Source organism: Peromyscus eremicus, chromosome 8b (assembly GCF_949786415.1).
Source record: "Peromyscus eremicus chromosome 8b, PerEre_H2_v1, whole genome shotgun sequence".
NCBI lineage: Eukaryota > Metazoa > Chordata > Mammalia > Rodentia > Cricetidae > Peromyscus > Peromyscus eremicus.
Window position 1 is genome coordinate 20,389,443 of NC_081424.1, and position 8,344 is coordinate 20,397,786.

The 8,344-nt window shown below is 36.7% G+C and overlaps 1 long non-coding RNA gene across 2 annotated transcripts in view; it reads left to right on the forward strand.

Moving 5' to 3' along the window:
* The window catches only part of LOC131918822 (uncharacterized), a 29,556-nt gene extending 22,735 nt beyond the window's left edge, over positions 1–6,821 (forward strand). For both annotated transcript variants that reach the window (XR_009381092.1, XR_009381093.1), the window contains one exon: positions 6,718–6,821. This is a non-coding gene — a long non-coding RNA (uncharacterized LOC131918822). The remainder of the gene's footprint in view (positions 1–6,717) is intronic.
* Positions 6,822–8,344: the final 1,523 nt, after the last annotated feature.

Sequence of the window (8,344 nt, forward strand, 5' to 3'; positions counted from 1 at the left end):
TTTACTAAACCAACATCGTCACTAACTACATTCTAAATATTTATACTTCTACCCACAGATAAGTATAGTTCTTACCCCTCACAAAGGATACTTCTCTTTGCAACAGGCAGAGATCATTACAGAAAACTGCAACAAATCAGAATGTAGAGATGTGGAGCCCAGTCCTAACTGATACACCTATAATACAACTCCTTCACCTATGATTAAGAGACAGTTACAGAAGAGGGATCAAATGATTTTAAAAGCCAGAGAAATAGGGAGTTTGCTCTAAGATTGTGTCTCAGAAAAGTCAGAAGGTGCATCCATGAAATCTCATAAACATGGCTGCCTAAACGTGAACCGAACAAGGATGACACCAAAACAGATGATAACATGAATGGGAGAAAGTTCTGGAGGCCTTAATCTCAGACAAAAACAACTATAGGTAACTGAGAAACGCTGAGAGTGGGAGGAATAGTCTTCTCCAGAGAAGAGCACACCAATTATCCAGTACCAAATGGTTATCCCTGAAAACATACATGCATACAAGTAAATTATATAGACTGTGTAGATTTTATTTGTGTATAAACAAATATATATATACATTATATTTATATACACACTTACGAGTGCACACACACAAACGTGTGTGTGTAACAGCAATGAAAGACAAGTAAAAAGAGTAAATGATTTTTAAAGACAGCCAAGGAAGTTACATAAGAAGGTTTGAAAGTAGAAAAGGGACAGGTGAAATGATGCAATTATATTATAACCTCAAATAAAAAGATTTCAATTTAAAAGGACTATATCACACCTTGCCTCAGTTTTTATAGTGTATCAGAATTAGAAAAATCTATAGAGAGATAAAAGTGATTAGAGATTGCTGAGACAATGCTTGAGTGATGAGAGATGGCACAGGGGTAGTGAAAGTGTTCTAAAACTAAACTCTGATGAGTGTGCAGCTGAGTAATTTTACTGAACATCAGAGGACAGCACATGTTAAGTTGGATGATATGATGCCATATAAATTCTGCCTCACTAAAGCTGTTAAAATTACAATTTACTTAACCATTCTGTAGTAAATAGGCATTTGGATTGCTTCCAGTTTTGTGCTAGTCTGTGTAGTGGCATAGTAACATTCTTAGAGTGTTTTTTGGTGAGCATATGCATGGCATTTAGGCTGGAGTGGAATTGTGTTCTCAACATTTATCACTTCTTAAAATATTTCTTGAAGTTCAGTACTCATTTATTACTTATTTTCTAATGAGAGAGCAGGAACTGGCATAGATTTGTGTAGGTGGGAAAGGTGAGGAGGATCTGGAAGGAGTGGGGGGGGGGTAGAAACTGTAATCAGAATATATTATATGAAAAAAATCTACTCCAATATTTTTTTTAAAAAGCTCATACAAATAAGAGAAAACTTAAAAAAAATATTTTATATTTTGTTACACTATCCCTTAGTTGGATATTTTACTATTGCTGTGAAGAGACACCATGACCATGGCAACTCTAATAAAGAAAACAGTTAATGGAGGGTGGCTTGCTTACAGTTTCAGTGGTTTGGTCCATTATGATCATGAAGGGGAGCATGGCAGTGTGCAGGCAGACATTGTGTGCTGGAGCTGAGAGTGCCACATCTTGCAGGCAACAGGAAGTCAACTGCTTGTCACACTGAGGGAAGCTTGAGCAAAAGAGACCCCAAAGCCTGCCCCCATAGTGACACACTTCCTCCAACAAGGCCACATGTCCTAATAGTGCCACTCCCTTTGAGGCCATTTTCTTTCAAACCACCACATACTATTAACCTATTAAGTGGACAGGAGTCCAGGAGGGTTATACTTACAACCCAGAACTGAAACATGTCAGCAACTTGTCCTTTGTTTTCCTTTGTATGTAAATAATTGAAACATGGAAATTTAAATCTCTTTGTAATCTCTCACAGCCTCATTCACTGTTCATTCCCAGAAGCGCCTATTCTCACAAAATCAGTGTGATGGTTTGACAAGTTCTTAGGAGTGTGTGAAATCTCTTTCTGGGAGACACGTTTTATTTCCTTCTTCCAGCATGAGATCTCCATTTGTTGATCCACTATTTCAACAGTCTGATATTCAGATTGAGAGACTCAAATGTTTCTCTAGAATATCTTTGTTTCTGCCATGCTTGTTATGATTCCCCATTTCCTGTTTCCTCACCTGAATCCTGAGGTGAAACGTGTCTGAATCAAACATGATAAACAGAACAGAAACAGGGACCAAGATCAGAACACATTCAGTGCCAGGTAGCCATGTACAAAGAACCATGTTTTCATATGTTTTTGGAAGGGCTGGCACAAGGAGCTCCCTCTTGTTGGTTTGAGATGTGGTCCTGTCAGGATTACAGGAACACACCACCTAGCCCTGTTTCATTTTAGTTCAGCTCTGACAACTTCCCCGGTCCCCAAACAGTATTCTCTGAAGGCATTGCAGATTAACCGTCAGGTGGTTTGTTCTTCATTGTCCTATAATACCAAGATATGATCCGCCCTGGTGGTTCTGATTTGATCCTACTTTTGGGGAGGAAGGATAAGGGACAGATGTCAAGGAGTTAGTGCCAGTAACCCCTTGGGCTCAATTTAAGCAACTGAGACACAGAAGTGGTTCTTAGGCCAGGCATACCTGAAGTCCATTCTGCTTGTCCTATGGATGATGTCCTAGAATTTCTAAAATGTTCTTCAGGTTTCTTTCTTAGAAGATGTCCTCTAGAAGTTAATAGAAGGTTTTACAAAAACACAAATAAAAAGTAATAGACAATAATTCCTTATAAAGTTTTGCAAAACACAGCTAAAAGAGTAGAATCATTTTGAAAATTAAGTAATTGTGCACAGACTTATAAATATCTAGTACCTATCAATCTTTTTAAGAGGCATCTTATTCATAGAGCTAGCAACAATTAGAATGATTGGGTAATCTATGTGATCATTTTAAAAATGTGTTTTGTATAGTATTTTTCTGTTGTGGAATATCTGTATATGTCTCATCTGTCTTATCTGTATCTGTTTCTATGTGTGTGTCTGTGCATGTGTGTATCCCATAAATGGCTGCCTGTCATCTTTGGACAATTTAAAACTTAAGTAATTGAACCAATACTCTTGTGTCTTTCTGTATTTAACTGTTTCTAACATAAATTATACCAAGGGTAAAAAGAATACAGGAGAAAAATTAATCCTCCATATGAATGATAAAATAAATTTTTGTTGATAATATAAGATTCATCTTATCTACATTGTTAGTGTTTTGTTGTTTTTTTTTTTTTGTTTGTTTGGTTTTTTGAGACAAGGATTTTCTGTGTAGCTTTGGTGCCTGTTCTGGCACCAATTGTCTCACTCTGTAGACCAGGGTGGCCTCGAACTCACAAAGATCTGCCTGGCTCTGCCTCTCGAGTGCTGGGATTAAAGGTGTGTACTACCACCACCCAGCTAGTGTTCTAATATAAAGATACCCAAGTAAAACTAGAACACAATTTTTGTGTCTAAAGTATCAAGACACTATTCAATGTATTGTTTCACTCTTTGTGATGAACTTAAAACAAGATTTTATGTTTTGATAAGAGTTGTATTATGTTTTTCACTATGTTTTAAGATTTTGGTTACTTTAGGCAACAGTTTAACAAAATAAAAGTTTGCTTAAGGATAGGTTTGTATTAAAATCTGTTAAATGACTGCTTTGTAAGCAGTCATAAATTTGCATTAGTACATTTAATGCAGTTCATACCTGTGACTTGAAACATCTCACAGATTCATAACTAAACTTTAAATTATGGAAAATTTACAGGCTTTAAAAGCATGTAAGGTTCACACATGCCAAGTAACCAGCAGGTCCTGCTGCTCAACACAATGCCTTCTCAGCAGCCAGGTGTGGGTGAAGGACAGAAAATAAAGGGTTACAGCCTGCCAGAGTCACACTGAGTGCTGGGCACAGCAGGCCAAGCCTGCCCTGCTTCTCCTCGGTCAGGAGTCAAGCTAAATAGCCTGTGATAGCCCCACTAAGGATGAAAAATAAATATAAGAAAGTGCCATGCCAGCACTCTGGATGAGAAAGGAAGCTGACTATGGAGATTGTGGGCTGTAGAGGACTAACGATGTTCTTCTCATCCACCCAGCTTCTCTTAATTTTGCTCTTGTTTTGTTCCTAATTTTGAAGGAAGAATTGATACAAATGTTGGAAATATTTTACGGACCTTGGTAACTTTTTCCTCTGGTCCATTTAGCTACTGGCTCCTTAAACTAACTGAATAATTATGAGATTTCAGGGCCTCTTCCATCCTCTTTACAGCTATACGGGCCTCTCTGAAACTCTCTCTCTACAAAGGTTTCATTACATATACGGTATAATGATGACTTCTTAGACTTAAAACGGCATCAAAATTTGTCATTATCAACAGTCTTGCTAATTAAAACCTGGATATCTTACCTATATATCTATATATCTGCATATTAACTCTGACAATATGACTTTTGCTGTTCAATATATTATAAATATATGTGTGTGTGTGTGTGTGTGTGTGTGTGTGTGTGTGTGTGTGTGTACATACGTGCAATAACCAGAACTGTTCTCCAATTGTAAGGGATTTAAAATTTTGATTATCATAGATATAGAGACTTATTCGACCAAACCAAAGGTACCAGACCACACTCTTTTCATTTCAGTTTTTAAATATATACATGACATCACTCAGTATTTAATGTGACTACACTTAAATCTATTCTCTTAGCAACTTCCAAATATTTATCATCAGAAAGAGTGCACGACTTAAGTGAATTAAAATTTTGTGTTTCTAACTAGCAATCCAAAGGCATTCCTATTACATCTCTGGACTTGGAATATTCCAGTAGAGTAAGCCCCAGAGTTAGGGCTGCGAAATATGTACATTGAAAATGTTGTGGTTTGTTTTGTCAAAATGAACTTCATAGACCTTGTCTTCCTTGGGCTTCCACCAGCCTCGTGAGACTAGCTTAAGACACAGAAATGAGCTTTGTCTCACTATGGGAAATACAATTCCCATGATATAGCTGTCCTGAAGATTCCCAAGCAGATGCTGTGTGAGCATCTGTCGGGGTGCTGGAAGGGCACTCATACTGGGTGGCAGTTGGTTACAAAGTTTAACAACCTTTTCACCTCTCCAGTTTGTTAAAACACTGTTTCCTGTTCCTGGTTCCTCACTGCCTACTTCCCTGAAACATTTTCACAAAGATTTGTTGATCTCTATGCCAGCATTACCTTCTGGTTTCTATTTACAGTTCTCATTAGGTCCTCTGTTTGCATTCACAAGTGAATAAAACAACATCTCTTCATTATTTTCTTCATGAGAAAGCTCTTTGTAACATGCATGAACAATGTATCTGTGATAACAGTCTCACAGGAGGTAAAAGAATTCCTCTGCCTTAATAAAGCTATTCTTATTTTTTTCCTGCAATACAGAATATAGTGTTAATACTTGTTTTCCATAAGATTATAATCTCTCTAAGAAAATTGTCTCAAATATTCATAATGAGAATAAAAATCTTAATAATGAAAATTAGGAAATAGTATACTTGAGTGAGCTTCATAAGTGTATTTTCAATGTGCTCCTTTTCTACAGTACTCTGAGATCAGCATGTTCAGTTATGTTTAGGTTAATGCAAGATAAAGTGTTTCATCAAAGGAATGACTACTTCATAATTAAGTTGCCATTGACCGCAGGGGGAGTAGGGTTCATTTTTGTGAAAATTATTGACATGGATATTGTGTTGTAATATCATGCATATATAAAACGTACAGCAACATGAGTTCTTTGTCTTTGAACACTGTACAATCAATATTCTATTACCACAATGCTGGGGTTGCTTCACTGTAGTTAAATTAGAGTGTCAGGTATGGAGACGCTTCTATCAGGCATTCAAGTAAAGAGGATGATACAAGAATCCTAATTGTTTGCTCACTTAACAAGCATGTATCTTTTCTCCCCAGTGCTTATAGAAATAGCTCTCAATTTAAATGTCATTAAGATATTTATGCATATCTAAAGAAACTTGCTGTTTTTGTATTATTATAAATGGAGCTCTGTGACAAAATCCTTATCACAGTAGCAATGTTCATGACATTTGAATAAAGCCTATAGTTAATATCCAGTGAGTGCTAATTGTCGTTTTTTTAATAAATGTAAAATCTTTAGCATATGGAAATGTAGGTTACTTTAAAAACTGTAAATGGAATGTAGAAATGTTATGGAAATACTGATAAAGCTATGAGCAAGTCTACAGCATCTAAAGTGCAGGCTATTTGTAATCTTTTGCCTGGAAATTTATTGGGATAAAGAGAAAACAGTGTTTAGCACCTACCACACCAATCTCAAAAGTTCATGAGACATCGCCTTCTACCATTGCACTATTTCTAATAAAATAAAACACAAATTACTAATGATACAGACAATATTGAAATGTATGTGTTCACTTTCGTTAATTCACAAGGGTTACATTTGTGTATGTTTTTTTCTTGATACCCTTTTCAGTGATTTTCAAGCATGTCTGGCAATTTAGTGTACATTTTATAAGATTTAAATTTTTTATTTCATTCCTGATTGCAGAATAACCTTAGGAATTTTCTTTTTTTTTTTTTTTTTTTGGCCTTTGCTTCTGAAACACAGGATTGAAGGGGATCAAGAGTAACAAACATCATACAGAGCTTGCCCAGCTGTAAACCTAGAGTTTTCTTTCCTTTTCAGTATCCAACAAAATGGTGTTGTTGAAGTTGAAGCGTGGCAGACTGGATGTAGAAATAACCAAAGGATTAGATAGAGCTTTGTAAATTTGCTTACAGGCATTCTTGGTTAGGATAACTTTACAACATCTTCCTACTTAGAGATCATACACAGCTTCACCTGGCTAGTCTTCTACACAGTTATGTGGGAACATGGCTGGCTGTTTATCAGGACCTGCCTTTCCCAGCGTTAACATTCTAATGGTGTTTTTCTTTTCTTTCTCCATGACTGACTGCAAATAATAGAGATTTAAGTTGTCTCCACTGATGGCAAAGTGAAGACTCTACGGCAATCTATCTAAGTGACTCACCTCAAGAAGAGTAAACACTGGGCACTGGGAAGGCTGTGGAGGCATCTACAGGGTCACAAGATGCCTGTGTCAATCTTCACCTTTCACCCAGACTGGCTATTCTTCAAATCTTTTTCTTTCGAGTGTCTGATCTCCTCAGATTTTCTTCATGACATGTGCCCATTCTGATTTCTTTACCTTCTTAACATTGACTCACACAAAGGTGAGTGACGTGGCATGTCTCCAGCATTGACATGGGTAGAGCTGTGACTGAGAGGACTCAGAGACCAGAAGGAGCGTACCATTGGGATGTGGGGAGAATAACAGAAGTAAGACCTGGAGAGCAAAGGACTAACAGTGATGGGGGCTTCATGCAAAGTTCAATTACAGTGATGCAAAGAAATGATTTTGTGCACAGTTGAGTTTATGACTAGCACTCAAACCAAGCACAGAGAAAACCCCATAAAATGTGAGTTCTATGTCCACTAAACTTGCTCCTCCCAGAGAGGGCCATCTATCAAGTGAAGTAGTGTTAAGTATTTCATCTACCCTCATCTGAACTTTGAATAGTCTTCATATAATATTAAACTTCAATGGATATACTCTCTTACTTTCAATTAGTAAATTGATTTGTCTGCTTAATAATGATTCTCTGTTTTCCATTTAAAAATCTAGAGCATGGACACCTTTTCTGGCAGCTTTCCAAAAATGTATTGTCTTATTCTCAGTTCTAAAGTGCCCAGGGAATCAATTAACTCTCAATTAGCTCTTTAATAGTCCTCTTGGAACTCAGCGACTATGTATATCATCTTAAGATAACAAAACACTTTATTATTATGGTAGGATGATAGATGGTATTCACATGAGGGGCTAGCCTGCTCCTCAAAGATTGAAGTCAAAGTAATTTGTGTTTTCATCTAAGGATGGAATAAATATGTAGTTTTCAAAAGTAAACAATGAGAAGCCTCATATGTGAGAAGGTGAAATGAACCGAGTGAATGGCAGGACTAAGTGTAAAGAGGATGTCAGGGAACAGAGCCATGATAATTACTTAGCAGTATAAAACAGTGACTTTACATTTTGACAGGTTTTGATAATGGTGCTGTAATAACAGAAGTGTTAAAATCTCTGCATCAGGAGGTTGCTATGGAAATGTGTCACTCTGAAGACTGGCCCATTAGGAATTTGGTTAATTATTCAATTGTGATCTCCTTTAATGATGCATAGACAGACCTTTAAAACAGGTCACATATGTTTGAGTGTTCACAGTTCTGTTTTGTGGCAGAAATAATCAAAATACCT